The sequence below is a fragment of the Hemitrygon akajei genome, chromosome 1 (assembly GCF_048418815.1).
Source record: "Hemitrygon akajei chromosome 1, sHemAka1.3, whole genome shotgun sequence".
Lineage (NCBI taxonomy): Eukaryota > Metazoa > Chordata > Chondrichthyes > Myliobatiformes > Dasyatidae > Hemitrygon > Hemitrygon akajei.
The window spans coordinates 155,120,066-155,143,160 of NC_133124.1; the positions used below are offsets into that span (position 1 = coordinate 155,120,066).

A 23,095-nucleotide genomic window follows, 5' to 3' on the forward strand; every position below is an offset into this window, starting at 1 on the left:
TTCCAGAATGCGAAATTTAAACTCTTGAAAACTGATCATACCCTTTTTCCGGGCCGCCCGAATCAAACGCTCTTTGGTATGAGGGTAATGGATCCGAAGAATTACATGTCGTGGTTTCAAACTTGAATCAGACCGAAAACGGGAGACACGGTGTGCCCAGTCGATTATCGGAGGAGAGTCCAGTACCTCTGGACCAAAGACATCCATTAGAAATTTAGAGAAGAAAACGGTAAGATTACCGCTCTCAAATTTTTCCGGAATCCCAATTAACCGAAGATTTTGTCTTCGAGAGCGATTTTCCAAATCAGTAATTTTAACTTTATAACGATCCATCTGTTGAGAAGTCGAAGTTTGCTCTTCTTGTAAAGTTTCAATTATACGATCTTTCTTGCGAGTGGCTTCTTCAAGAGCCAAAAGACTTGCTTGTTGTTTTTGTGATTCCAGTGTAAGTGTTTGGAGTTTTTCTTCAAACAACTTTAAACGCTCATCAAACTGAAAAAGCTTTACGGTTATTTTTCTCTCCAGTTCTTCAAATTTGTCTTCTATAAGCTTCACAATTGTTTCTAAAGTTATCGGTTCTTTCGTCTGTTTCGATTCTTTTGCTCTAGACATTTCAGAAAGTTGAGAATAATTCAAATAGTTAAAAAGAAAGATTCTGTATGTTTAGACCCCTTTAGAATAAGTATAAGAAGATCCTTTAAGGGGTGTTTGTAGGTTAAAAAGACATAAAAGGTTTGGAGCAAAGCCTAAAAGTGGTTTACTCCATAAGCGCCACCTTGAGACCCTGTTGCTCCTATTTCTTATGTTCTTCTGAGAAACATTCAGTCCATTTTGGAGAAGCACCAACCTGGACCGAATCCCAAACACTGCCAGTTCCATCATCCCAGAGTCCCGATCCCAGCATTTTCGCCCAAGTACAAATATATTTTACCTTATACCACCTGAATGTACTGTACTGATCTGTATGGATGGTACATCACACAAGACTTCCACTGCACCATGCTCCATGAAAAATAATAAACAAATTGACCATTTTGAATTGAATTGACTTTATTACTTACATAAATGAGTAAACATGAGTAAACATCTTTACATTACGTCTCGATCTAAATGTACAATGTGCAATTTATAGTAAATTATAATAAATATTATGTACAACAGCATAGTCAATATAACATAGAAATACAATTATGTCAGTATGAATGAGTCATTCTGATGGCCTGGTGGAAGAAGCTGTCCCAGAGCCTGTTAGTCCTGGCTTTTTTGCTGCAGTACAGTTTCCCGGATGGTAGCAGCTAGAACAGTTTGTGGTTGGGGTGACTTGGGTCACCGATAATCCTTTGGGCCCTTTTTACACACTTGTCTTTGTAAATGTCCTGAATACTGGGAAGTTCACATCCTCAGATTCGCTGGGCTGTCCGCACCAATCTCTGCAGAGTCCTGCAGTTGAGGGAGGCACAGTTCCCACACCAGGCAGTGATGCAGCCAGTCAGGATGCTGTCAATTGTGCCCCTGTAGAAAGTTCTTTGGATTTGGAAGCAAATACCAAACTTCTTCAACCATCTGAGATGCAAGAGGCACTGTTGTGCCTTTTTCACGACATAGCCAGTATGTCCAGACCACGCGAGATCCTCGGTGAAGTTTATGCTGAGGAACTCAAAGCTGCTCACCCTCTCAAACCCAGATCCAGTGATTGTGTACAAATGTTAGACTGAGCTGGTGTACAGTTCTCTGAGAAGCCCAGGTAAATGGTAAGCTCCCCGCAATCGGAATCTCACAGATGATCTGCTGCCGACGACCCACGTCAAAACAGAACGGAGAGGGAACACTGCCCACCCGGGAATGAGCATGCACAAGGTAATTGTTGTGACATCACAGTGAGGGGTGGGGCCTCAGAAATAAACCCACAGATGCTGCAGTTCTGGGATAAACTGGATCCAATGACCAGTGGGTGGTTCTCCCAGGATAATGTCAGAATCAGGCTTAATATCACCGGCGAATGTCATAAAATTTGTTGTCTTTACAGCAGCAGTACATTCTGTTACATAATAATACTTAAAAAATCTCCGAACTTCAATATGTTAAAATGAATAAGCAGTGCAAAATTGAAATAAGAGTAATAAACCAATGACTCATTTTAATTGCGTGTAAATGTTAGACAGCCCAGGTTGCTGTTCTGGAACTTCTAGAGGAGGGGCTCAACTGAGTGCAGAGATTGTTGAGAAGCCCTGATAACTGGAAAAGTGTCAATTCCAGCATAAATAGGGTTAACATACCCGGAAATTTGACTGCAATTTGGTGGGTCGTAGCAGAATGGAGTCTAGAAAAAAAATACGCACCCACTGTGAAAGGGCGTGACCGATCTGGATCTCACTGCCTTGTGAAAAGGAAACTCCACATAGACATGTGGCAGTGTCCCGAAGGTACGATTACTCCCCATCAGCAAGAACACAACAGGCTGAACAACCGCTTCCCATGTCCTGGAATTATGTAAACAATTATCGACCCTAGGCATTGATCCATGCGAAGTGTGGATCTGTCTCTGGGCCGGGTGATGAAGGTAAAGTTCCCCATGAACACTCATCGGATGGGTTCAGACCCGACATCACCACCTCATCCTGCTCTGATGACCAGAGCACCAGGGGCTGAGCGGCGGTTCAGTGTGAAGGTCCCACAACCCGGACCGCCCCCAGCAGTTTCTGTCCAGAAAGCAGGGCAAAGACACCAGTTTGGGGAAGTTAGCGGGATTTACTGACTGACATCAGACCTCCCCACTCAGAAACGGCCTCAAGACAGATTGGTAGATATGTTATTGATCCCAAAGAAAATTACAGTGTCACATTAGCATTACAAGTGCACAGACATAGAAGTATGAGAAGAGAAGTAGGAAATAATAAAAAAAAGATACCTCAAATAGTCTAATAGGAGGGGAAGCACTTCCACGGTTATAGAATCATATAAATCTACAGTAATGGTCACCAACTTTTTAAGCCCAAGATCCCCTACTTCGGCCTTAGTGAAAGGCAAGATTGACCCCAGATCGATTAGTTACACGCATGTGCACCGGGGCAGAAAAGACCAGAAGTAAAATCCCACAACCCAGAAGTAGAAATAATGTGCAGTCACCAGGGGTCACCACCCTTTTGTCCTCCGCGGACAGCTTTAATACTGACAATATTCTTGCAGGCCGGCCGACGGCGAGGGCGGGGTGGGGGGGGGGTGGTGGTGTTCAACACAACCGGAATACAGAATACTCGAAGCAGGCAGGTTCCTTATGTCCAGTCTATTCCACAGTTTAGTTTTCGCGGCTCTCGGCACTTAGCTTCTGTCCCGCTTGCTCACATTTTTTTTCCGCTGAAAAAACTCAACGGTTTGTCTCCAAGAGCAGGGTGCTTGGACTCAGGGTACCGAAGCAGTTTTGAGGGCTTCATTGCCTCATTAGACAGCCTCCTGGCCCAAACTGCAGCCTCCGTCTGCTCGCCGCCAACCACCATAGCCAGGTGCAGCTGGTCGTGGATGGGGTGAGAGGACAAGGTCAGGGCCGAAGGTCCCCAGGCCGGGGCCGCAGTGGTTGCAGTCTGGAGTGACCGACCGACCGAGCAAGTGAGGAGGAATGCAACAGGGAGAACGCCCGACCCCCTTATAGGATCTATTGGCCGACTAAAGTTTGCTTCGCAGCGAGGTAGCTGCTCTGATACTTACGAAACCCTAAGCCCGAATTAGGTCGTCTGCAAATATTTTAGCACTGGGTTCCCCACGAACATTCTGTGTGCTAAACAGGTTTAGAGACGGCACCCATCTGTCTGTGCTCCAGGCCACTATCAACGGCACTTCCCACCGGCTGCGCGAGGCCAAACAGTGATCCCTGGCGCAAGGGTGTCCCTGCGTTTAGGCGACTGATGATCTCGTGTGTGTTCAAAAGTGGGCGTGACAGGGACTGAGGAAAGGTGCACCTGACTCATATCGTTTCCTCGTGGCCCCGTGGTTGGGGACCTCTGAAGTACACTGTGTAGTGCGGGGCGGGGGAGCTACACACATGCACATTGGGAAGAAACAACGGACTAAAATCCCGCAACCTGGAAACAATCTCTCAACAGTATATGAGAAAGTCTCAAAGATCGACCAGTCGATCACGATCGATGGGTAGGCGACCACTAATCTACAGCACAGTACAGATCTTTCAGCTCGCAAGGTTATGCCGAACATAGATAGATAGATAGATAGATAGATACTTTATTCATCCCCATGGGGAAATTCAACATTTTTCCAATGTCCCATACACTTATTGTATCAAAAACTAATTACATACAATACTTAACTCAGTGTAAATATGATATGCATCTAAAATCACCTTCTCAAAAAAAAGCATTAATAAATAGCTTTTAAAAAGTTCTTAACTAGTTTACTAAAATACATTGAATGGTAACTTAAGCTCAGTCATAACCCTGGCACTTTAACATATCTTTCCCCTGGCGGTTGAATTGTAAAGCCGAAAGGCATTGGGGAGTAATGATCTCTTCATCCTGTCTGAGGAGCATTGCATCGATAGCAACCTGCCGCTGAAGCTGCTTCTCTGTCTCTGGATGGTGCTATGCAGTGGATGTTCAGGGTTTTCCATGATTGACCGTAGCCTACTCAGCGCCCTTCACTCTGCTACCGATGTCATACTCTCCAGTTCTGTGCCCACGACAGAGCCCGCCTTCCTTACCAGCTTATTAAGACGTGAGGCGTCCCTCTTCTTAATGCTGCCTCCCCAACACGCCACCACAAAGAAGAGGGTGCTCTCCACAACTGACCTATAGAACATCTTCAGCATCTCACTACAAACATTGAATGACGCCAACCTTCTAAGGAAGTACATTCGACTCTGTGCCTTCCTGCACAAGGCATCTGTGTTGGCAGTCCAGTCTAGCTTCTCGTCTAACTGCACTCCCAGATACTTGTAGGTCTTAACCTGCTCCACACATTCTCCATTAATGATCACTGGCTCCATATGAAGCCTAGATCTCCTAAAGTCCACCACCATCTCCTTGGTCTTGGTGATATTGAGACGCAGGTAGTTTGAGTTGCACCATATCACAAAGTCCTGTATCAGTTTCCTATACTCTTCCTCCTGTCCATTCCTGACACACCCCACTATGGCCGTGTCATCAGCGAACTTCTGCACATGGCAGGACTCCGAGTTATATTGGAAGTCTGATGTGTACAGGGTGAACAGGACCTGAGAGAGCACGGTCCCCTGCGGCCCTCCTGTGCTGCTGACCACCGTGTCAGACCTACGGTCTCCCAATCGCACATACTGAGGTCTATCTGTCAAGTAGTCCACTATCCAAGCCACCATGTGAGAGTCTACTCCCATCTCCGTTAGTTTGTGCCTTAAGATCCCAGGCTGGATGGTGTTAAAAGCACTAGAGAAGTCCAGGAATGTAATCCTCACAGCACCACTGACCCCATCCAGGTGAGAGAGGGATTTGTGCAGCAAATACGTGATAGCATCCTCCACTCCCACCTTCTCCTGATACGCAAACATGTAACCTAGAGACTGCCTAGGATTAACCTACTGCACAGTCCTCTAATTTTCTAAGCTCCATGTAGAAACATAGAAAAATGACAGAGCAATACAGACCCTTCGGCCCACAATGCTGTGCCAAACATGTACTTTTTTCAGAAATTACCCATAACCCTCTATTTTTCTAAGCTCTATGTACCTACCCAGGAGTCTCCTAAAAGACCCTATTGTATCTGCCTCCACCATCATCACAGGCAGCCCACTCCATGCATTCACCACTCCCTGCATAAGAACATTACAGCCGACATCTCCTCTGTACCTGCTTCCAAGCAGCTTAAAATTATGACCTCTCATGCTAGCCATTTCAGCCCTGGGAAAAAGCCTCTGACTATCCACACAGTCAATGCCTCTCATCATCTTATACACCTTTATCAGGTCACCTCTCATCCTCCATCGTTCCAAGGAGAAAAGGCCGAGTTCACTCAACCCATGCTCCCCAATCCAGGCAACATCCTTGTAAATCTCCTCTGCACCCTTTCCATGGTTTCCACATCCTTCCTGTAGTGAGGTGACCAGAACTGAGCACATTATTCCAAGTGGGGTCTGAGCAGGGTCCTATATAACTGCAACATTACCTCTCGGCTCCTAAACTCAATCCCACGATTGATGAAGGCCAATACACCATACAGCTTCTTAACCACAGAATCAACCTGCGCAGCAGCTTTGAGTGTCCTATGGACTCAGACCCCAAGAACCCTCTGATCCTCTACCAAGAGGTAAACAATTAATACTATATTCTGCCATATTTGACCTACCAAAATGAACCATTTCACACTTAACTGGGTTGAACTCCATCTGCCACTTCTCAGCTCAGTTTTGCATCCTACCAATGTCCCACTGTAATCTCTGACAACTCTCCACACTATCCGCAACACCTCCAACCTTTGTGTCATCAGCAAATGTATTAACTCATCCCTCCACTTCCTCATGAAGAGAACAGATCCCTAAGGCACACCACTAGTCACCAACCTCCATGCAGAATATGACCCATCTACAACCACTCATTGTTGAACCAGAATTGGCTTGCCCGCAGAAGGCAAAGTAAGGTCCCCTTGGATCCCATGCCTTGTTGCATTCGCAAAAGCCTTTCATGGGCCACCTGATCAAATACCTGGCTAAAATCCATAAACACTACATCTTCTGCTCTACATTCATCAATGTGTTTAGTCACATCCTCAAAAAGTTCAATCAAGCTAGGCACAACCTGCCTTTGACAAAGCCATGTTGACCATTCCTAATCATATGATGGCTTTCCAAATGTTCATAAATCCTGCTTCTCAGGATCTTCTCCGTCAACTTACCAACCACTGAAGTAAGACTCACTTGTCTCTAATTTCTCTGGCTATCTCGACCCTCTTTCTTGAATAATGGAACAACATCTGCAACTCAACAATCATCTGCAACCTGCCCCATCCCCATTGATGATGCAAAGATCATCACCAGAGGCTCAGCAATCCCCTCCATCGCATCCCACAGCAGCCTGAGGTATATCTCATTCGGTCCCAGTGACTTATCCAACTTGATGCCTTCCAAAAGCTCCAGCACATTGTTTCTTTATATATGATCAACCTTTTCAGTCCACTGTAAGTCATCCCTACAATTGGCAAGGTCCTTTTCCGTAGTGAATACTAAAGCAAAGTACTAAGTACCTCCGCCTCCTCTTCCGGTTCCATACATACATTTCCTCTGTGACAATTGATTAGTCCTAGTCTCTCACATCTTATCCTCTTGCTCTTCACATACTTATAGAATGCCTTGGCATTTTCCTTAATCCTGCCTACCAAGAGCTTCTCATGGCCCCTTCTGTCTCTCCTAGTTTCACTCTTAAGCTCCTTACTGCTTGTGTTGTAATTTTCTAGATCTCTGTCATAACCTAGTTTTTTGACCCTTTCATAAACTTTTAGAACATAGAACAGTAGAGCATATTACAGGCCCTTCGGTCCACAATGTTGTGCCGACTCTCAAACCCTGCCTTCCATATAACCCCCCCCCCCCACCTTAAATTCCTCCATATACCTGTCTAGTAGTTGCTTAAACTTCACTAGTGTATCTGCCTCCACCATTTACTCAGGCAGTGCATTCCACGCACCAACCACTCTCTGAGTGAGAAAACTTCCTCTAATATCCCCCTTGAACTTCCCTCCCATTACCTTAAAGCCATGTCCTCTTGTACTGAGCAGTGGTACCCTGGGGAAGAGGCTCTGGCTATCCACTCCATCTATTCTTCTTAATATCTTATACACCTCTATCATGTCTCCTCTCATCCTCCTTCTCTCCAAAGAGTAAAGCCCTAGCTCCCGTAATCTCTGCTCTCTAAACCAGGCAGCATCCTGGTAAATTTCCTCTGTACCCTTTCTAATGCTTCCACATCCTTCCTATAGTGAGGTGACTGGAACTGGACACAGTACTCCAAGTGTGGCCGAACCAGTGTTTTATAGAGCTGCATCATTACATCGTGACTCTTAAACTCTATCCCTTGACTTATGAAAGCTAACACCCCATAAGCTTTCTTAATTACCCTATCAACTTGTGAGGCAACTTTCAGGGATCTGTGGACATGTACCCCCAGATCCCTCTGCTCCTCCACACTACCAAGTATCCTGCCATTGACTTTGTACTCTGCCTTGGAGTTTGTCCTTCCAAAGTGTACCACCTCACACTTCTCCGGGTTGAACTCCATCTGCCACTTCTCAGCCCACTTCTGCATCCTATCAATGTCTCTCTGCAATCTTAGATAATCCTCTACACTATCCACAACACCGCCAACCTTTGTGTCGTCTGCAAACTTGCCAACCCACCCTTCCACCCCCCACATCCAGGTTGTTAATAAAAATCATGAAAAGTAGAAGTTCCAGAACAGATCATTATGGGACACTACTAGTCACAACCCCCCCAATCTGAATGTACTCCCTCCACCACGACCCTCTGCCTTCTGCAGGCAAGCCAATTCTGAATCCACCCGGCCAAACTTCCCTGGATCTCATGCCTTTTAACTTTCTGAATAAGCCTACCGTGTGGAACCTTGTCAAATGCCTTACTAAAATCCATGTAGATCACATCCACTGCACTACCCTCATCTATATGCCTGGTCACCTCCTCAAAGAACTCCATCAGGCTTGTTAGACACGAGCTGCCCTTCACAAAGCCATGCCGACTGTCCCTGATCAGACCATGATTCTCTAAATGCCCACAGATCCTATCTCTAAGAATCTTTTCCAACAGCTTTCCCACCACAGATGTAAGGCTCACTGGTCTATAATTACCCGGACTATCCCTACTACTTTTTTTGAACAAGGGGACAACATTCGCCTCCCTCCAATCCTCAGGTACCATTCCCATGGACAATAAGAACATAAAGATTCTAGCCAGAGGCTCAGCAATCTCTTCCCTCGCCTCGTGGAGCAGCCTGGGGAATATTCCATCAGGCCCCGGGGACTTATCCATCCTAATGTTTTTTTAACAACTCCAACACTGCCTTTCCCTTAATATCAACATGCTCCAGAACATCAACCTCACTCGTATTGTCCTCACAGTCATCAAGTTCACTCTCATTGGTGAATACTGAAGAGAAGTATTCATTGAGGACCTCGCTTACTTCCACAGCCTCCAGGCACATCTTCCCACCTTTATCTCTAATCGGTCCTACCTTCACTCCTGATATCCTTTTGTTCTTCACATAATTGAAGAATGCCTTGGGGTTATCCCTTACCCTACTCGCCAAGGCCTTCTCATGACCCCTTCTTGCTCTTCTCAGTCCCTTCTTAAGATCCTTTCTTGCTACCCTATATTCCTCAATAGACCCATCTGCTCCTTGCTTCCTAAACCTCATGTATGCCGCCTTCTTCCACCTGACTAGATTTTCCACCTCACTTGTCACCCATGGTTCCTTCACCCTACCATTCTTTATCTTCCTCACCAGGACAAATTTATCCCTAGTGTCCTGCAAAAGATCCTTAAACATCAACCACATGTCCATAGTACATTTCCCTGCAAAAACGTCATCCCAATTCACACCCGCAAGTTCTAGCCTTGTAGCCTCATAATTTCCCTTCCCCAATTAAAAATTTTCCTGTCCTCTCTGATTCTATCATTTTCCATGATAATGCTAAAGTCCAGGGAGCGGTGATCACTGTCCCCTAGATGCTCACCCACTGAGAGATCTGTGACCTGACCCGGTTCGTTACCTAATACTAGATCCAGAATTGCATTCCCCCCAGTCGGCCTGTCAACATACCATGACAGGAATCCGTCCTGGACACACTTAAACTCTGTCCCATCTAAACCCTTGGAACTAATCAGGTGCCAATCAATATTAGGGAAGTTAAAGTCACCCATGATAACAACACTGTTATTTTTGCACCCTTCCAAAATCTGCTTCCCAATCTGCTCCTCAGTATCTCTGCTGCTACCAGGGGGCCTATAGAATACCCCCAATAGAGTAACTGCTCCCTTCTTGTTCCTGACTTCCACCCATACTGACTCAAAAGAGGATCCTGCTACATTACCCACTCTTTCTGTAGCTGTAATAGTATCCCTGACCAATAATGCCATTCCTCCTCCCCTTTCCCCCCGCTCTCTATCCCTTTTAAAGCAATGAAATCCAGGAATATTGAGAAACCATTCCTGCCCTGGTGCCAGCCAAGTCTCCGTAATGGCCACTACATCATAATTCCATGTATGTATCCAAACTCTCAGTTCATCACCTTTGTTCCTGATGCTTCTTGCATCGAAGTACACACACATTAGCCCTTCTACCTTACTACCTTTACACCCTTTATTCTGCTTCTCTTTCCTCAAAGCCTCTCTATATGTTAGATCTGCCTTTACTCCATGCACTTCTTTCACTGCTCTATCGTTCCGGGTCCCATCCCCCTTGCAAATTATTTTAAACCCTCCCGAACCATGCTAGCAAACCTACCTGCAAGGATATTGCTCCCCCTCCAGTTCAGGTGCAACCCATCCAATCTGTACAGGTCCCACCTTCCCCGGAAGAGATCCCATTGATCCAAAAATCTAAAACCCTGCCCCCTGCACCAACTCCTCAGCCACGCATTCAACTGCCATCTCCTCCAATTCTTACCATCACTATCACGTAGCACTGGCAGCAATCCTGAGAACTCCACCCTTGAGGTCCTGTTCTTCAGCCTTCTGCCTAGTTCCCGAAACTCACACTTCAGGACCTCATTCTTCTTCCTGCCTATGTCGTTGGTACCAACATGTATCACGACTTCTGGTTGCTTTCCCTCTCGTACCAGAATGTCATGCACCCGGTCAGAGAAATCCAGGACCCTGGCACCTGGGAGGCAACAAACCATGCGGGTTTCCTTCTGATGTCCACAAAATCTCCAGTCTGCTCCCCTGACTATAGATCCCCAATGACGACAGCTCTCCTCTTCTCCGTCCCACCCTTCTGTACCACAGGGTCAGACTCAGTGCCAGAGGCTCTGCTACTGTGGCTTACACCTGGTCGGTTGTCCCCACCAACAGTATCCAGGACGGTAAACTTATTATTCATGGGAATGGCTACAGGGGTGCTCTGCACTACGTGTTTACTCACCTTCCCTTTCCCCCGACTGACTGTCACCCAATGACCTGCTTCCGGCAGCCTAGTTGTGACTACCCCACTGTAGCTCTCATCTATGACTGCCTCATTCTTCCTTATGAGTCGAAGGTCATCCAGCTGCTGCTCCAGATTCCTCACACAGTCTTCCAGATCACCCAGCGCATGCACTTCTGGCAGACGTGACTCTGTGGGAGAGGGGAGTTCCCCCAAGACTGCCACATCTCACACGAGAGGCATTTCTTTTCTTCTTGACCAGATTTTCAACAGCCTTTGTACACCACGGTTCCTGTACCCTACCATCCTTTTCCCTGTCTCATTGGAACATACCTATGCAGAACTCCACGAAAATATCACCCGAACATTTGCCACATTTCTGCTGGACATTTACCTGAGAACATCCGGTCCTAATTTATGCTTTCAAGTTCCTGCCTGATAGCTTCATATTTCCCCTTACTCCAATTAAATGCTTTCTTAACTTGTCTGTTCCTATCCTTCTCCAATGTTATGGTAAAGGAGACAGAATTGTGATCATTATCTTTAAAATGCTCTCCCACTGAGAGACCTGACACCTGACCAGGTTCATTTCCCAATACCAGATCAAGTACAGCCTCTCCTCTTGTTGGCTTTCTATATATTGTGTCAGGAAACCTTCCTGAACATACCTAACAAACTCCACACCATCTAAACCCCTTGATCTGGGGAGAGGCAAATCATTATTGGGGAATTTAAAATCTCCCACCACCACAACCTTTTAGGATTGCATCTTTCCAGAATCTGCCTCTCTATCTGTTCCTTGATGTCCGTTACTATTGTGTGGTCTATTAAAAACAACAAGTACAGTTATTGACCCCTTCCTATTCCTAACTTCTACCCACAGACTCAGTAGACAATCCCTCCATGACTTCCTCCTTTTCTACAGCTGTGACACTATCTCTGATCAACAGCGCCACGCCCCCACCTCTTTGGCCTCCTCCCTGGCCTTTCTGAAACATCTAAAACCTGGCACTTGAAGTAACCATTCCTGACCCTGACCCATTTGTTTCTGTAATGGCCACAACATCATAGCTCCAAGCATTAATCCACACTCTAAACTCATTTGCATTGTTCATGATACTCCCTGCATTAAAATAAACACATCTCAAACCATCAGTCTGAGTGTATCCCTTCTCTATCACCTCTCACACTACCTCCATCTCTTCAGTTCGGTTCCCACACCCCAACGATTCTAGATTAAATTCTCCCCAATCTTATCATTAATACTATATTCTGTCTTCAAATTTGACCTACCAAATGAACCATGACAGACTTATCTGGGCTGAGGTCCATCTGCCACCTTCTCAGCAAGGTTCTGCATCCTATCGTTGTCCCGCTGTAACCTCTGACAACACTCCCGACCTTGTGTTAACATCTTCTAGGTTGACTCACTATAGAGTCGAGGGTAGGAATTACCTCATTTTTCGCTCTTTGGAGCAGCGCAGTTGTCTTAGTCCATTACTAAAATTATTCCTCTATTCAGCCAAGGTGGCATGCGGAGGGTGAGAAACATTGTCCAGAATTGCCAGGGTTTTCCGAGCCTCTATTGCAGAGCCAGTTTATTGTGCCTGCTGGGATCACGCGTGCTGATGTTAATACTCACCGATTGGAAATTGATGACCAGTTCTGCAGAGTCATTCGTCCCCCAGCTCCCTGCCCCGGGGGAGGGGCGAGGGCTGTCTCGCAATCGCGACCCCGCAGATGATCCGCTGCCGCCGTCCCGGTTCAATACAGAACGAGAAAAGAAACACCGTTTCTCCGGGACTGAGCATGTGCAAAGTGGTTGTTGCGTCACAAATGGGGCGGAGCCTCGGAAAACACACCAGCGGACGCCGCAAATCTGCGGCAAACTCGATCACGTGACCGATGGGTGGCTCTCCCATGACATCATCAGAATCAGGTTTAATATCACCGGAAAATTCATGAAATTTGTTTTATTTACAGCAGAGGTATAATGTAATACACAATAATAGCTGAAACACTGAATTTAGATAAGGTAAATTATTTAAATTAAATAAACAGTTAAAATTAAAACAAAAGAACAATAAACCGATTCCTTATGTGAATTGTGTGCAGATATTAGTCAGTCTGTGTTGCTGCTTTGGAACTTCTCAGGGGTGTCAAACTCATTTTAGGTCACGGGCCGGATTGAGCAAAATGCAGCTTCATGCGGGACGGATCAGTCGGACGCGTGCGAACGCAGCTTTCGTTGCCTCCGTTTTTTCAGCCTGCTCTCATGTGTCTCAGTCTCTGCTATAACTACAATGTGTTTCACTTTACAAATTCCGTTTCTTATGAAGAAGACTGCCGAATAAACACTAAAAACCCTGAAAACCTGGTACCTGAATAAACTCAGCATTAGCCATATCATACGCCATAGGCGCTTCGATTACTGGGGCCAGCTTTAATAGTAATTAGATATTATCTCGCGGGCCAAAGATAATTCCACCGCGGGCCTTGAGTTTGACATATATGTTCTAGATGGAGGCTGTACTGAAGTGTACAATTGCCACGGAAGCCCGGATAAATGGAAAAGGCTTAATTCTAGCAGAAATATGGTCACACACCCAAAAACATTGGCTGCACTTCAGCTACAGCTGACCTGCTGCTACCACATTCCTTTTGCCTCCATTACCCCAAAGCTACTTGACAAAGAGCATGGAACACAGAATCATTAATGGAGAATGTGTGGAGCAGGTTAAGACCTACAAGTATCTGGGAGTACAGTTGGACGAGAAGCTAGACTGGACTGCCAACACAGATGCCTTGTGTAGGAAGGCACAGAGTCGACTGTACTTCCTTAGAAGGTTAGCGTCATTCAATGTCTGCAGTGAGATGCTGAAGATGTTCTATAGGTCAGTTGTTGAGAGCGCCCTCTTCTTTGTGGTGGCGTGTTGGGGAGGAAGCATTAAGAAGAAGGACGCCTCACGTCTTAATAAGCTGATAAGGAAGGCGGGCTCTGTCGTGGGCAAAGTACTGGAGAGTTTAACATCGGTAGCTGAGCGAAGGGCGCTGAGTAGGCTACGGTCAATTATGGAAAACCCTGAACATCCTCTACATAGCACCATCCAGAGACAGAGAAGCAGTTTCAGCGACAGGTTACTGTCGATGCAATGCTCCTCAGACAGGATGAAGAGGTCAATACTCCCCAATGCCATTAGGCTTTACAATTCAACTGCCAGGACTTAAGAACTTTTTTTTAAAGCTATTATTAATGCTTTTTGAGTTAGTGATTTAGATGCATATCATATTATTACTGAGTTAAGTATTGTATGTAATGAGTTTTTGCTACAACAAGTGTATGGGACATTGGAAAAAAATGTTGAATTTCCCCATGGGGATGAATAAAGTATCTATCTATCAGAATAGGAAAGCACAGGAACAGGCCCTTCGACCCAAAATTTGGTCCAGAACCAATTAAATTGGTAATCAAATGGCCAACAAAACTAATCCCTTCTGCTTACACAATATCCGTCTTTTTCCATTTTCCACACATCCATTTCGCTGCATAAACATCTCTTAAAAGTCCCCAAATGCATTTGCCTCTACTACCACCTCTGGCAGCACATTCCAGCAACCCACCACTCTGTGTGGAAAAGAACTTGTCCCTCACATGTATTTTGATATTACCCTCTTTCACCTTAAATCATGAAAGTAAACATTTCAATCCTGGAAAAATATACTGGCTGTCTACTCTATCTCTGCCACTCATAAACCTCAATCATGTCTCACCCAAGCCTGCACCGCTCCAAAGAAACCCAAATTTGTTCAACCTCTCCTGATGGCTTATGCCCTCTAATCCAGGCAATGTCCTGGGAAACCACTTCTGCACCCTCTGCTAAGTCTCCACATTGCATCTGGAATGGGGCGACCAGAACTGTATGAAATACTCCTGATGTGGCCCAACTCAGGTTTTATAAAGTTGCAACATAACTTCCTGACATTTCAACTCAATGCCTCGACTCATAAAGCACAAGCATGGCATTTGCCTCCTCAACCACCCTGTCTATCTGTGTAGCCACTTTCAGGAAGCGAATAAATTGGACTCCAAGATCCCTCTGATTATCAACACTGTTCAGGGTCTTGCATTTAACAGTCTCTTTACATCTGACCTACTGAAGTGCCAAGGTGATCATTAGGACTCAAATCTCACTGAGTTTTCTCAGGTCCCGTTGAATTTATTGCCAAGTGTGAGAGTACGGGACAGTACAAGTACAGAGAAACACTGACTTGTAGTGTTAACCTGCTCAGTTGAGGAAAAAACACCAGAGACACAAATTAACCTCTGCAACAGTTTTTATTCAGCAGAGAGTTTGCAACCACACACACTCCAGGCGTACAGTAGCCAACTCCGAATCTGTCGGTTCACAGAGGTCATACTTATACCCAAAAGTGTGGCACTACATTCACAAATATGGTTACCTGTCTGTTACTCTATTTTAGTTACCTGTTCCCTGTCCTCCTACACTTCCCCAAATACATACTCTGTCCCCAGTCCTGTAAACATACTTTGCTACACTAACCCCTCGTCCCCCCTCTACACGTACCCCTCACCCTCTCCACATTCTCAGTAGCAGCATCACAGGCAAGTACTTTCAGATAACACACGGAGCAGAAACTATACAATTCTGTGTCGTTAACAATTTAGACATATGTTTTATGTCATTTGCGATATAGAAATACAAGTTTCATATCATTAACAATACATTACAAATATAAATTTTGTGGCATTATCAACATATATGTATAGGCTTTATGTCTTTTTCAATAATTCAATTTGCGTGAATAACAGACTTGGAAATGTTGAATTTGGTCCCTTAGCCAAATAGTTGACTCATTTGACCCAAATAGGCTCCAAGCCCTGGTCCCTACAACACCCACTGGGATATCCTGCAGTCCCGGGAGGGATCTGGTTATTCCTTCTCTTTAAACACACAGACAAAAGGAACAAGAGCAGGCCACTCGGCCTTCAAGACCGTTCTGTCATTCAATAAGACCCCGGGCCGGTCCATTCTTGCCCACCCCCATTCAACAGCATTCCTATCCCTACATTTCCCCAGACCATTGGCCCCGCTTGCAGGTCAACAGTCTGCCGGTGTTTGTTCCCCAATGTGGTGAATCCCCCTGCTTGCCACCACCGTGGATTCAGACATTTCCACAGATGAGCCTCTCCTGACCCCACCGGGACCAACAACCGGTCTAATTCACAAACGCCCCAACTTCCCTTGGAGGGAAATGGAAATGAATCAAAAAGTGGGACGTTTACTTTGAGGTTTGCTCCGCTGTGATGGGGAATGCGGGGCGGGAATGGTAGGCGGGGTCACAAGGGGTAACGCCGTGTCGACTGGTCCACCTCTACTATTGGGTGTAACCAACTGCGGGTGAGGGTATGAGAGGTCAGGTGATCGTTAGCTCATCCGATGTACCGTCTCTGTGCGCGTGTGTGACGTCAGCGCTAATAATTAAAATCAGCTGAATGAATGTTTCTTATCATTTCAATTGTAAAACAAATTTTAATCTCGGGTTTCACCCTGAATTCAAATGTAAAACAGATGTGGCCAGTGGCCTCTACACACAACGATTCGTCAACAGAAGACCGCTGGGACCAGCAGTCCCTGTCTCCTGGTAAACTAAACACTCTGACATTGTTGAAGTAAACCTTTCTCTAAAGGACAGAGACTCCTTTAGACAGCTGAACGCTGAGAGGAATTATGTTTGTTGGTCATCAAAGTGCTCCCTGAGGCGGCTGGACGAGATCGATCTGGAGATCGGGTGTATCAGTGAAACGGCCTGACAGCCGAAACCTCTGACCTCCGACCACCGACAGCGCTGTGGGCGCCTCCAGACAGGGCGGCGCTGCGGGGACCTCCAGCCACCGTTTGTGATATGGCGACCTCCGACCATTGGTAGCGCTGTGACACCCTGCTGCTAAGCGCAGGCGATGCCTGTGGTTCTCACGTTCGGGCGGCGGTGAGCAGGGATGATGTCGAGTTTGTGTAAATTGCGACAGGGTTGCAATTGGAAAGGCCCAGACTGAACTCTACCGGACGGCTGGAGGCCCCAGGCTTTCTGGTCCCGCAGACCCTGCAGACATTTGCGCCCGAGCCAGTGGGATCAGTTACTGTATTTGTGATGATGTGATTCCCCAAGCACAGTATTCCCCAAGCAACTGAACACAGTATTCTGTCTCTGTGAGGACGTGTGGGAGTGAGGTGAGTGTGGGCAGGGTGTGGGACCGTAGCCGGGGGAGGGAGTCTGTTGAGAGAAAGGGGGATGATTTATTGGACTTAGCGTGACCTGTGGAGAATTGGTCCCGGTTGCAACAAAGGAGTATTTTGTCCATTGGATCAGACCTTTCCGGAGGCACAACAATTATCTCTTCATAATTATTACTGTCTAATCTTGCTGTGTTTGTTAGAGTCTGGGAGCAGCTATCGCCGTCATAATCGGAGGGTGCAGATTGGGAAGGGGGAGTGGGAGTCAGTAACCTCTGCATAAGAGAAGGACACGGGTTTAGAAACATAGAAAACTTACAGCACAATACAGGCCCTTCGGCCCACAAAGTTGTGCTGAACACATCCCTACCTTAGAAATTACTAGGGTCACCATTAGCCCTCTATTTTTCTAAGCTTCATGTACCTATTTAAAAGTCACTTAGAAGACCCTATCGTATCCGCCTCCACCAACTTTGCCGGTAGCTCATTCCACGCACTCACCATTCTCTGAGTAAAAAACATACCCCTGACATCTCCTCTGTACCTACTCTCAGCATCTTAAACCTGTGTCCTCTTGTGGCAACCATTTCAGCCCTGGGAAAAAACCTCTGACTATCCACATGGTCAATGCTTCTCATCATCTTATACACCTCTATCAGGTCACCTCTCATCCTCCGTCATTCCAAGGAGTAAAGGCTGAGTTCACTCAACCTATTGTCATATGGCTTGCCCCCCAATCCAGGCAACATCCTTTAAGTCTCCTCTGCACCCTTTGTATGGTTTCCACATCCTTCCTGTAGTGAGGCGACCAGAACTGAGCACAGTACTCCAAGTGGGGTCTGACCAGGGTCCTCTATCGCTGCAGCATTTCCTGGGTTTGTACAGACTCTTGTTAAATATAAATATCCTGATAGTGTGTTCAGATCTGGTGGCATATCTGGAGTTGACAATGGGATAAGGAATGGGGAAGGTGCTGAGGAGAGAGAGTTTTAACTGGAAAAACATGGTCGGGGTGAAGGGGTACAGGAGCTGTGTAATAGATCATTTTAGTTTTTTTTCTGTTCTCACAGATGGTGACTGAGGAAAGAGCCTTGCTGAGGAGAGTGAGTCAAGAGGATACCCAGAGGTGAGCAGGTCAGACACGGTAACAGCAGAGTGACAGTAATATGATTTCCTTTGTCACAGATGTAACGATCTTCTCAAGTGAGGGGTTTGGTGGAGATGCAGCTTCCCTGGTGGTGGAGGAAAGAGGATGCAGCAACAGGTTCAACCAGCTGCGGGAAGACATAGTTTGTCAGGTCTGGTGATGAGCTGAATGTACCTTCACCTTCAGTCCGAATCAGAAAACCATTCTGAATGTATTTGAAATGTCAGAAGCAAGGGAGATGTGATCACATGTGCAGAGGACAGGGGTTGTGTCTCCATCAGACCCTCAGTGAGATGTTTCCAGTTACAATGTGCAGGGGTGAAAGCACAGTGTTTGGGGCTGGATTTAATCACTGATTCAGACACAGTGAGAGGGTTAGTTTTGCTGTAAGGAAGCAACATTAATGGAAGAAGATGCAGGAACTTCATCAATTGCCAATTGTTTCATAGAAATGACCAATCTCTATGTTACCTTGACAAAAACAGATATTTACAGTGGTGACAAAGGGGTGCAGACTGGTTTATTTCAGGTTGGAGAGGGGCTTAGAGTTTTGAAATCAATGTCTTGTGGTGCCACCATCGTTAATTTAGCATGTCCGGAGTGGTGGGTCACACAGCACAGAAACAGGCCTTTGGCCGCCCATACCTGTTCTGACCATCCACTCACTGTCTACACTGGTCCCATTTATCAGCAATTGGTTCACAGCCGACTGTATCTCGGCAGTTTCAACGCTCATCCACTTTGTAAATGTTGTGAAGGGACCTGCCTCTACCATCACCTTGGGCAGTGTGTTCCGGATATCTTTCTCAAATCCCTCTAAACCTCTTTGACCTCTGCTTAAATCTGTGCACTCTGATCTTTGTGCCAAGAATGTGCCATATTTGATCATCCATGAGGCCTTTGATAGGTTCAGCTTGAACTATTGCTGTGGGAAATTGGAGCACATGGGATCCAGGGAGAGCTGGCTATCCAAATGCTCAGTTAGCTTGATGGTACGAAGCAGAGAGAGATGGTGGGAGGCTGCTTCTTGGATTCGAGGCCTGAGCATAGTGGTGTTTCATAGGGTTATGTCCATTGCTACTTGTCATCTATATCCATAATTTGATTTGTATCAATAATATTATTAATTTGATACTGTACAGGGTATGGTTTGTAACTTTGCAGCAAGTAAGTTCAAACAATTACTTCATTTTGAAAGATAGTAAGTATAAAACTCTGTTTTTCTCTCTCCCCACTTAGTCTCACCATCCCCATACCATCGTCTCCACCTTCATGCATGTTCCCCCTCCCCACCCATCTTCTCTCTCCGTCCCATATTCTCTTTCACGCCCTAGAGCTCATAGATTAAAGTTGAGAAGTGAATTATTTTTGAAGGGTGGAGAGTTTGTGGAGAATGTGGAACAAGCTGCGTACGGTAACTGGTGGATGGGAGTTCAATGTCAAGATTTAAGAGAAATTTGAATGGTGTATGTGGGCCATGGTGCAGGTAGATGGGAATATGCAGAGAAAGCAGGTCAGCATGGACTAAATGGCCGAAAGGCCTTGTGCTCCATGACTCTAATAATATTCTGATCTGTAATTTTCACAGTCAGTGCTTTGCTGCTGATGAGTGAACCCCAGAAATTTACTGAGTGGGTGAAGAGGCTGCCCAGTGACTGTTCCTGTGCTGAAAGTCACTGGGACGTCCCATCACTGAGTAGGTATTGGCTTCTCCGGTTTAACATGACGCCACCAAGCACACGCAACAGCTGATTGGTAGTTCGAAATGTAAGAAATTCAACTAAAGAAATTACTGATAACAACTTTTCTTAAGTAAATTGTGTTAAATTATCACAGCAGGCAATGAAGAGGTGAGCGAAGGTGAAGTGAATTTGAAGGTGAACCGTGCTGGTACGTCGCTGAATCAACACAGCCATTTGGAGAGTAGAGGCTGAGGCAGGGGTGTTCCAATGCCTGCAGAACTGGCCAAGGTATGAGGCAGGTTGGCTCTGGTGTCAAGCCACTAGAGAAATCGAGGGCCATGAACTCTGGGCCCGAAGTGAGATGCTGGGCGGCGTGATCTAGGCCTGGTGTGTTTTGTTGCAGCACAACCCGGGAGCTAGTGCGAGGTATTATATGCTGTTTGGGTAATTTAAACTCTAGGACAATGGACTAGAAGTCCTAGAGACTCACTGTCTCCCACGATGTTCACTGCTCTCTCCATGGTGCTGAGTCTGTGAAGATTGCCCTGGGTGCCTGCTCCGTGCCCCCAATATGACAGACTCATACTGAGGCTTTGCGCCGACCAGGCTGCTCCTGGGTTCAGACTTAATGTCTTGATTTGTTTTGGAATGTTTTTGCTCACTTCTTTCGTTTGCCTGAGTTGTGTTTCTGCCTCTTTCTCTGTGCATAGGGTGTTGGTCTTTATTTTATTATTTTTTTAAATTGGATCTTTTGGTGTTCTTCCTTTGCAGCTGCCTGTGAGCAGAACAAATCTGAAGGTTGTGTAATTTATACAATCTTTGATAATAAATGTACTTTGAAACTTGGAACTCCATTTTATTTCACTCAGTCTGTCACTCATCGAGTCTCCTATTTACAGAAAATCACAGAACTCACAGAGAATGGAACCCCAACATAGGGTTCCCCACTCTTCCTATTGCCCGATGATGGGGAAACTTTCCCAGTCCCAGGGAATGATGTGCGAATCCCTTGTGGAAATGTGGAATGAGTTGGCAATATTGGTCAAAATACTGAAAGAAGTTCTGGATCTTGGTATGGTAAAACAACACACTGAATTGAAAATCACATTGAAACACTGTAGACATAACAATGTTATAGAGCGTGAACATAGAACAGTCCAGCACGGTATGAGAATCAAATAAATTACTCACCAAATGGCCAACTAACTATTCCCTGATGCCTGCATAATGCCCATATCCATCCATTTCCCTCACATTCATGTGCCTATCTCAGTGTTTCTTAAAATTATCCATTGTATCCATCTCTACCACTACCCCAGGCATGTATTGGAATGATCACCAACCTCTGCGTAAAAGAACTTGCCTTGCACATCTCCTTTGAACAGCCCCTCTCACATTAGAAGCACGGCCTCTGGTATGAGACATTTCTACACCCGGAAAAAGATATTGTGTATTAACTCTGATAACCTTATCAACCTCTACTAAATCTACCCTCAGCCACTGATGCTCCCGAGAAAACAATGCAAGTTTGGCCAGCCACTCATTATAGCATGTCCCCTCTCATCCATAGGAGATATTGTTGGAAAGGCTTTTGTAAAATGCACTTAAACAACATCCATAGCTCTACCTTCATCAGTCATCCTTGTCATATTATCAACATTTTCAAACAAGTTTATGAGACATGTCTTGCTCCACACACAGCCAAGCTGTCTCTCTTAATTAGGCCATGGTTTTCCAAATGCTCATAAATCCCATCTCATTGAATTCCCTCCAGTAACTTCCTGGACATTAATGTGAGACCCAGTGCTCAGTAGTTTCCAGGTTTAACTCTGGTTCCCTTCTTGAAAAATAAATCAACTTTAGTCCTTTAGGACCTTGCCTGTGGCTGGGGCAGACATAAAGATATGCGGCAAATCTCCAGCAATCTCTTCACTTTCTTAATAACCTGGTATCTATTCACCTCAATGTTATTAAGGGATGCAATATTTTTATTTACAAATATCCAGCATATTAGTACCCTCAACACTAATCTCCCCACTTTTGACATCCATCTTGGTAAATACTGATGAATGGTACTCATTAAGGATCTCACCCACATTCTTCATATCTAAGCAAATGTCCCTCCCTTTATCCTTGAGTGGTCCTACCCTTTCCCTACTTATCCTCTTGCTCCTGATGTGTGTATAGGATGCCATGGGGTTGTTTTTAATCCTATTTGCCAAGGACTTTTCCCTGCCCCTTCTGTCTTGCCTAATTCCCTTTTTTTTTGTCATTTCCTGCTGCTTTTAAAAAAAATATATTCCTCCAGGGTTCTGTTTGATTTGAGGTTTCTGAGCTTTACATACTTATCCTTTTCTTTCTTGATGACATTCATGCCTTCTCTCGACATGCACAGTTCCCTTACCTTGCCATCCTTGTCCTCCCTTGTGACTGGAACATACCCGTCCTGTACTCTGGTCAGATGGCCTTTAAACCTTCCACATGTAGGATGTGGATTGGCCCTGAATTAGCTGTTCACAACCAACAATCCTGGCAATAACCCTGTACTCTGCCTTCAATTTCATCCTTCCCAAGTGAATCACTTTGAGGTTGAACTCCATTTGCCACTACCCAGCTCAGTCCTGCATCCTGTTGTAACCTACGACAGCCTTCACCACCGTCTAAAACTCCATCAACTTCCATATCATTGCAAGCACACTAGCCCACCCTTCCCTTTTCTTATCCAAATCACTTATAAAAATCACCAAAGATGGAGATCCCAGGACAGATATCTGTGGAAACCATACCTATTGAAAAAGCTTACCATGGTTAATTGTATCAAATTCCTCACTGAAGTCTATTTATACCATATCACCTTCTCTACCTTTATCAATGTGTTTTGTTACA

The 23,095-nt window shown here is 45.5% G+C and overlaps 1 long non-coding RNA gene across 1 annotated transcript; it reads left to right on the forward strand.

Annotated features, from left to right (window-relative positions):
* The first annotated feature begins 16,612 nt into the window (after window positions 1–16,612).
* On the forward strand, window positions 16,613–21,051 carry LOC140731660 (uncharacterized). The gene is made up of 3 exons (XR_012099886.1): window positions 16,613–17,377; window positions 18,451–18,506; window positions 20,364–21,051. It is a non-coding gene; the product is annotated as an uncharacterized lncRNA (long non-coding RNA).
* The last annotated feature ends 2,044 nt before the right edge of the window (window positions 21,052–23,095 follow it).